The sequence below is a fragment of the Pristiophorus japonicus genome, chromosome 25 (assembly GCF_044704955.1).
Source record: "Pristiophorus japonicus isolate sPriJap1 chromosome 25, sPriJap1.hap1, whole genome shotgun sequence".
Classification (NCBI taxonomy): Eukaryota; Metazoa; Chordata; class Chondrichthyes; family Pristiophoridae; genus Pristiophorus; species Pristiophorus japonicus.
Window position 1 is genome coordinate 13494476 of NC_092001.1, and position 9187 is coordinate 13503662.

The following is a 9187-nucleotide window of genomic DNA, read 5'->3' on the forward strand; positions in this document are numbered from 1 at the left end:
CATTCTGTGTCTGTTTCGAAAGGGATTTTCTCTCAGTCCCGGGTCATTCTCGGCCTGTTTAAAATTAAAGAAATCTCAGTCCAAGATCATTCTATATCTGCTTCAGAGGGATTTGCATTCAATCCCGGAAATGTCTGTGCCTGTTTAAAAGTGATATGCTATCAGTTCCGGATCATTCTGTGTCTGTTTAAAAGGGATGTGCTGTCTGTGCCAGATTTAAAATTTAAAATTTCAAAACTGCCTTTGTAGTTTGTAGGAATTTAAGTTTGTTGCTGAGTTTGTGTCAGAGAGGGAGAGAGTGCAAACGTGTTGTGCGATCTTGCTGGACATTTAATATCATGTGTGAAAAAACGCATTACGTGGAATTGAAGCCATGCCGATTTGATTGAATACTCCTTCGAGGAATATCTTACAGAAGAACAATCTGCTGTGGGATCTTGCCATTCCACATCTGAAAAATTGCAAAAATTCCAAGTTAGAAAAATACGGATTTCAGCCTGGGCTTGCGTGTGGGCTTTGAGACAAGATGATCTTAACCACCTAATTTTCAAATTCAAATCAAAAAAGGACAAGACAAGACAGGACTCACTGACTGACTTTGTTTATATATATGTGTGTGTGTGTGTGTGTGTGTGTGTATACCTATATACAATGTATATATTCCCGCATTTTAAATTTCACATTAAATGTGCGTTTTCTGATCTGCCTGCACTGGACTCGATTGCTTTTGTCCACTTTCACAGCACAAGCAGCTGCTGTCGGATCCTGACATTGCACATCTGAAAAACAGCAGACAGACACACGTCACTTTAAAAGTTCACCATTTCATCCCACATCTTCCCTCGTGGCTTGTCCTCCACCATGGGCTGACTGTGTCTGTTGGTATTTACTGCGTGCACACCCTTATTTTCAATGCTAGTCATCCAGACACACAGCCTTCGATTAATCAAAAAATAATAGATTATTAATTAATGATATATTTATTTAAAACAAATGAAATTCAATCTTTGTTACATGAAATTCATATGTATTCATTTTTTTTAAATTATGTATATATATTTTATTAAATTGGCTTTTTGTCTGGGTTTGTTTTACGACCCTCACTCCTTCCTGCCTTTCTATCACCTGTGGCTTCAATCACCATCCCAGCCCCGCGTGGTCCTGAGCCCCACGCTCACTCACGCTCTTCACAATTGCCTTCAGCGATGATAGAAATCTCACGTTATTCTTTTAAAAGGGAACTGCTGTAAGTCAAGGGTCAATCTGCATCTGGGTAAAAGGGACGTGCTTGCAGTCCCGGATCATTCTGTGTCTGTTTTAACGGGATGGTTGTCCGTTCCGCTTCATAAGCTGTCCCTTTGAGACGAATTTTCTTATAATCCCGGATCATGTTGTACAGTTTAGAAGGAGTGTGATTTCAGCTGCAATGACCGAATTGTTAAACTGTTGTGTTCCAAATGGGGTTGCCTGCGCCGGTGCCCACCCAAAATGCAGTGCATCTGTTCATTTACTCGAAATATGCTCATCTTTTTCGAAATCCACTCCTTAAGAAAGCAGTTGGCCCGAATTTGCTCCCAATGTAAACAACAACACATTTGACGCAAATGGCAGAGACCGCGTGGCATAATCGCGAAGTTATCAGAAGATTGCAGGTTTGAGTCCTGCCGCGGTCAATCGGACCGCTCTGTGAAATTTGATATTGTTTGCTGGGATTCTGCCGAAAAACCAACCATCTTGTCACTCACCAGAAGTAAAGGAAGGCTGTTTGCTTTAAGAATCTATTCGCACGTTTTCATCATTGCCGATTTTTTTCACGGGCAGAGCAAGCTTTGAAATGGATTTTCTTGCACTTTATTTCTGTTTGCATACAAAAAACGGGAAATTGAATGGCTGACGCTTCGGTAAGTAAAATACGAGGTTGCCGACAGGTTAAAGCGATCAACTGCTAATCCGTTGTGCTCTGCACGCTTGAGTTCGTAATCAATCCTCGTCATTATTGTGTTACAACTTTGATCCCCCTCCCACGGTCGTTTTTCAATCACATTTAACCTCATCGCCAAATTCCCCTTCGCAAACAAGAAAGCTGCACTTTGCTAATGTCATGTCTCAAATTAATAATGTATTCGTCAAAGGGATGACATGTGTTGGACGGTGGAGAGGGGGACTAACTGGATAGGTGTGGAGGGACAGCACACGCACGGTGCGCCGAATATCTTTTCTCACTACGGTCAGAATCTGAGAGCTACGCTCTTAACTCTCAGCGGCTCGTTCGTCTAGGGGTAGATTCTCGCTTAGCGATTATCACATTTGAAATGCGAGATGTGCCGCGTCCAAATCCTGGACGAGCCCCGCCAGTTTTTACTCAAAGTTCTGCTTCTCACAGCCGGTCGACATGTGAAAAAACAGAAATATTTCACATTAAAACATGTGATTTTGCGCTGATAATCCCACAGCGTCCAAATCCCAGAGCAAAGTGTAACTCACCCAACTGAGTAAAGTTAAAGTATCTCAGGGGTACTCGGCTCGGTGTCTGGTTGGATAACCAAAACCCGTGTTTGGATCCGCCCAATATTTGATCAGTATACATTCCTGTCTGTACGCAAAACCTCACCTCAATTGGGATAAGCAAACATTCAGCGTCAATCTCCACCTCTGACCTGAATATGAGTGCGTCCTGTTTCTCTAGAGCTGGAAAGATGAGAGAAGCTGTCTTTTGAATTAGTCCCGTGACTGCCGAATTCAAAGCGGACAGGAAATCAATCCGGGATGGCCAAGCTGCCTGGTCTGATTAAAAGGCGTTCACATCCTATATTGTAGGCATGGTATAGTCTTCTGGCCTCAACATTAGGTTCAACGTATCGGATCATAATCACCTCTACCACTGGTAGTGGTTCTGCTGTTCACACTAGCACCTCCTCTGGCCCATCTTTCGTTATCTTATTGCCGGATTACCACCCACTTTGCCGTTCCCCATTGACCCATTTATTATTTAATCACGCCTGCATTCCGCTGTACCACAGACGTTTCCTTTTCATCTTTCACACTGCATATTTTTTCCATCCGCTATTTTTGTTGAAATAATCTGTAATCTTCAACTTTAACCTAAAATATCGGAATTTATTATCCGACAGAAGGTGAAACCGGGTTCTTCATTCACAGAATCTGCACCACCTGCTGAGTTTTACACAATTATCTGTTTTTATTCATTCTGTTTCCGTATCCCTTTTAAAGGGATGTGCTGTCTGTCCGGGATCATTCTCTGTCTGTTTAAACTGGTGTGCTATCACTGCCGGATCATTCTGTGCCTGTATAAAAGAGATGTGCTGTCTGTCCTGGATTTCAAATTTCAAATTTCCAAAAATGCCTTTGGAGGGTGCAGGAATTTTAGTTTGTTTGTGTGTTTGTGTAAGCCAGAGTGTGTGCAAACGTGCTGTGCGATCTTACTGTGCATTTCATGTCATGTAATAAAATGCATTAAATGCCACTTGAAGCCATACTGATTTGACTGAACACTCATTCATGCACTCTCTGACGGTAGAAGAATCTGGACGTGGGATTTTGCTATTCCATATCTGAACGAAGGGAAAATAAACAAGTTTGAAATATAGCGATTTTAGCCAGGGCTTGCGATTGGGCTGTGTGACATGATGACATCCTCCACCCGTTTTGTGAAATTCAAATCAAATCAAATCAAGACAAGACAAGACAAGACTTACTGACTGACTTTGTTAATACATATATATAAATATATATGTATATTTATATGCAATCCCAACTTTTTAAGTTTTACAATAAATGTGCTTTTTCTGTTCTGCCTGCACTGAGCTCTATTACATTTGAGCTCTTTCACAGCTCAAGGAGATGCTGTCAGATCTAGTAGAAAGACACGCGCCACTTAAAATATCGCCTTTGCCGCGCACAACTTCCCTTTTGGCTTGTCTTCCTCCAAGGGCTTACTGTGTTTGGGTATTTGCTGACTGTATCTACTCGTTTCGAATGGGATTCATCCAATCACGCAGCCTTGGTTCAATCAGAAAATATATAGATTAGGAATCAATTATTTATTCATTTAAAACAAATCAATTAAAAAAAAATGAAACTTAAATTTATGTATTTTCTTAAAATGTTTTATCTATATATTTTTTTTTAATTGGCTTCTTGTTTGGGTTGATTTTACGTCCGTCCCTCCTTCCTGCCTATCTATAACCTCTCGCTCAATAACCATCCCAGCCCCGCGTGGTACTGAGCCCCACGCTCACTCACGCACTGCACAATTGCCTTCAGGGATGATAGAAATCTCACTTTATTCTTTTTAAAGTTAAGTGCGGTCAGTCAACGGTCATTCTGCAACTGGGTAAAAGTTATGTGCTTGCAGTCCTGGACCATTCGGTGTCTGTTTAAACGAAATCGTTGTCAGTTCCGGTTCATAATCTGCCACTTGACGATAGATTTTCTCATAATCCCAGATCATCCTGTATAGTTTTAAAAGGAGTGTTATTTTAACTGCGATGACCGAATTGTTAAATTATTGTCTTCCAAGGTCCATTGTGGTTGCCTGAGCCGCTGCTGTCCCAGGTCGCAGCGCATCTGTTAAATTACTCAAGACATGCACATCTTTTCCGAAATTCAATCATTGAAATAGCAGTTGCCCCGAATTTGCTCCCAATATAAACAAAAATAAATACCTCGTTGGCGCGTGGCCTAATGGATAAGGTGTCTGTCTTCGATTGTAAAAGCAATGCTATCAGACGTTTGCAGATTCGTGTCCTGCCGCTGTCAATTATCTCGCTGTGTGAAATTTTAACTTCTTCGTTGTTAGTCTGCCGTAAAACCAGCCATCTCGTACAGTCGCTCATCTGAAGTAAAGGGAGGCTGTTTGCTTTAAGAAGCTAATGGCACATTTACATCAATGTCGATCTGTTTGCACGTGCACAACAAGCGATGAAGTCGACTTTTTTGCACATTATGTCTGTTTGGATGCAAAAAGTAGAGGACTGTATGGCGGACGTTGATGTAAATAGGAGAAAAGGTGGCAGAGAGGTTCAGGCGAACCACTGCTAATCCATTGTGCTCCCAACCTCGTCATTATTGTGTTAAACATTTGATCGCTCTGGTTGTTTTATCAATCACATTTAACCACATGGCCAAATTCACCTTTTACTGACAAGGATGCTGCACTTTGGTCATGTCATGTCTCAAATTAATAATATATTCATCAAAGGGAAAACATTAGCAGGACAATGGATAGGGGGACTAATTAGATAGGTGACTGAGAGACACCACAGACACGATGGGCCGAATAGTAAACTACCGTCAGAATCTGAGAGCTTCGCTTCTCGAGGTTCGGGCTCGTTGGTCGAGGGCTGTGAGTCTTGCTTTGGGATTATCGCAATTTAAAGGCGAGAAATCACGTGTTCAAATCCCGCACGAGCCTCGACATCTTTTATTCAAAGATCCACTTCTCGCAGCAGGTCGACATGTGAGAAAACGACAATATTTCAAATTAAGCGTGTCATTTCACGCCGTTGTTCCCACAGCGTCCAAATCTCAGAGTTTCATAGGAGCAAAGTGAAATTACCCAACTGAGTAAAGTTAACATATCTCAGATATACTCGCGTCTGTGTCTCATTGGACAACCTAAACCCGTGTTTGGTTCCAGACAATAATTGATCAGCATATATTCCTTTCTGCCGCATAAGCTCACCTTAATTGGGATAAGCATACATTCAGCATCAATCTCCACCTCTGCCCTGAATATGAGTGCGTCCTATTTCTCTGGAGCTAAAAAGATGAGCGAAGCTGACCTTTGAATTAGTCCCTTCGATGCCGAATTCAAACCAGACAGGAATCAATCCGGGGTGGCCAAGCTGGCTGGTCTGATTAAAAGGCGTTGACACCCTCTATTTCGATTAGGCATTTTATAGCCGTCCTGCCTCAACATTACGTTCAACAAATCGGATCATAAGCACCGCTCCCATTGACTGGTAATGGTTCTGCAGTTCCCACTAACACCTACTCTGGTGAATCCTTTGTTACTTTATTGCCCGATTACCACTTACCTTACCTTTTCTCATTGTGCCATTTATTATTTAATCACTCCTGCGCTCCACTGTATCACAGGACCTTTTGTCCTTTCTCTTTGCCTATTTTTTCCAGCTGCTGGATTTTTTGATCAAATCTGTAATCTTTAACTTTTTCCAAAAATATCGGAATGATTATCTGACAGAACGTGAAACCAGGTTCTTCACCCACAGAATCTGCACGACCTGCTGAGTTTTACATAATTATCTGTCTTTTATGCATTCTGTTTCCGTATTCCTTTTAAGCGACTGTGCTGTCTGTCCGGGACCATTCTCAGTCTGTGTAAAATGGTGTGCTCTCAGTCCCGGATCATTATATGCCTGCTTAAAAGGGATGTGCTCTCTGTTCCGGATTTCAAATTTCAAATTTCAAAAATTGCCTTTGGAGGGTGAAGGAATTTTCGTTTGTTTGTGTGTTTGTGTAAGCCAAGGTGTGTGCAAACGTGCTGCGCGATCTTACTGTGCATTGCATGCCATGTGAGAAAAATGCATTACATGCAACTTGAAGCCATACTGATTTGGTTGAACTATCCTTCGTGGACTCTCTGACGGTACAAGAATCTGCTGTTGGATTTTGCTAATCTACATCTGCAAGAAGGGAAAATAAGTACGTTGGAAATAAAGCGATTTTAGCCAGGGCTTGCGTGTGGGCTGCGTACATGATAACATCTTCCACCCTTATTTTCCAATGCAAATCAAATAAAATCAAGACTTGACAAGACATGACTGACTGACTGACTTTGTGTATACAGATATATAGATATGAGTGTGTTTATTTATATACAATCCCAACTTTTTAACTTTCAAAATAAATGTGTTTTTTCTGTTCATCCTGAACTGAGCTCTTTTACAGCACGAGCAGCTGCTGTCAGATGTAGCAGAAAGACACTCGCGAGTTTAAAAGATCGCCTTTATAGCCCACTTCTTGCCTCGTGGCTTGCCTTCCACCAAGGGCTTACGGTGTTTGGATATTTGCTGACAGCACCTATTCATTTCCAATGGAATTCTTCCAGTCACGCAGCCTTCGTTCAATCAAAACATATCTAGATAATGAATCAATTATTTATTGATTTAAAAGAAACCAAATTCAATTTTTTTCAATAAAATTTATATATTTTTTTCTTAAAATGTAAAATGTATATATATATTTGTAAATTGGATTTTTGGCTGGCTTGGGTTTACGTCCCTCACCCTTTCCTAACTGTCTATCACCTGTGGTTCCAATCACCGTCCCAGCCCCGCGAGTTCCTGAACCCCACGCACACTCACTACACAATTGCATTCAGGGATAATAGAAATATCACTTTATTCTTTCAAAAGGGAACTGCTGTCAGTCAAGGGTCAATCTGCATCTGGGAAAAAGGGTTGTGTAAGCAGTCCCGGATCATTCTGTGCCTGCTTAAATGGGATGGTTGTCAGTTCCGCTTCATAATCTGTCCCTTTAAAATTAATTTCCTCATAATCCCAGATCATCCTGTATAGTTTGAGAAGGTCTATATATTCAAGTGCAATGACCGAATTCTTAAACTGTTGTATTCCAAGTTACATTGGGGTTGCCTGTGCCGGTGTAAACCCAGATCGCAGTGCATGTGTTCATTTACTCGAAATATGCTCATCTTTTCCAAAATCCACTCCTTCATATCGCAGTTGCCCCGAATTTGGTCCCAATATAATTAACAACAAATTTTGCACTGATGGGAGAGCTCGCGTAGCCCAACGGATAAGGTGTTTGACTTCGATTATGACCGTGGCGTTATGAAAAAATTGCATGTTCCGTTCGAGTCCTGACGTGGTCGATTAGTACGCTGTATGAAATTTTATATTATTTGTTGTGATGCTGCCGAAAAACCAACCATCTCTTGCAGTCACTCACATGACGTGAAAGAAGGCTGTTTGCTTTAAGAATAGAATGGCACATTTTCATCATTGTCGATCTGTTTGCTCAGGCAGAGCAAGCTGTGAAATGGACTTTCTTGCACATTATTTCTCTTTGGATACAAAAAGCAGCAGATTGAATGTGTGATTTCGCGATTAATAAGAGACGAGGTGGCCGAGTGGTTAAGGCGATGGACTGCTAATCCATTGTGCTCTGCACGCATGGGTTCGAATCCCATCCTCGTCGTTATTGTGCTACAGTTTTGATCCCATTTCGTCGTTTGTCAATCACATTTAACCTCATCGCCAAATTCCCCTTTCGCTAAAAAGAATGCTGCACTTTGCAAATGTCATGTCTCAAATTAATAATATATTCGTCAAAGGGATAACATTTATCGGACTATGGAGAGGAGGACTAATTAGATAGGTCTGGAGGGACAGCCCACGCACGATGCGCCGAATATCTTTTCTCACTACCGTCAGAAACTGAGAGCTACGCTCTTCACTGTCGGCAGCTCGTTGCTGTCGGGGTAAGATTCTCGCTTAGCGATGATCACATTTGAAATGCGAGAGGTTCCGGGTACAAATCCTGTACGAGCGCAGCCAGTTTTTATTGAAAATTCCGCTTCTCACAGCCGGTCGACATGAGATAAAATAAAAATATTTCACATTAAAACGTGTGATTTTGCGCCGATGATCCCACAGCGTCCAAATTCCAGAGCAAAGTGAAACTCACACAACTGAGTAAAGTTAAAGTATCTGAGAGGTACGCGGCTCTGTGTCTCGTTGGATAACCTAAACCTGTGTTTGGTTCCGGCCAATACTTGATCATTATATATTCCTGTCTGTACGCATAACCGCACCTCAACTGGGATAAGCAGACATTTAGCGTCAATCTCCAACTCTGCCCTAAATATGAGTGCATCCTGTTTCTCTGGAGCTGAAAAGATGTGAGAAGCCTGCTTTTGAATTAGTCCCCTGGCTGCCGAATTCAAACCGGACAAGAAAACAATCCGGGTTGGCCAAGCTGCCTGGTCTGATTAAAAGGCGTTGAACCATCTATTGCAGGCATGTTTTTGTCTTCTGGCCTCAACATTAGGTACAATGTATCGGATCATAAGCACCGAACTCATTGTCTGGTAACTGTTCTGCAGTTCCCATTAACACCTCCACCAGACCATCCTTTGTTACCTTATTGCCCGATTACCACCCACTTTGCCGTTTCCCATTGT

At 41.8% G+C, this 9187-nt stretch overlaps 1 non-coding gene across 1 annotated transcript; it reads left to right on the forward strand.

The window, feature by feature from the left end:
* Positions 1–8120: 8120 nt before the first annotated feature.
* On the forward strand, positions 8121–8202 carry trnas-gcu (transfer RNA serine (anticodon GCU)). Its single transcript has one exon. It is a non-coding gene; the product is annotated as a tRNA-Ser (tRNA).
* The last annotated feature ends 985 nt before the right edge of the window (positions 8203–9187 follow it).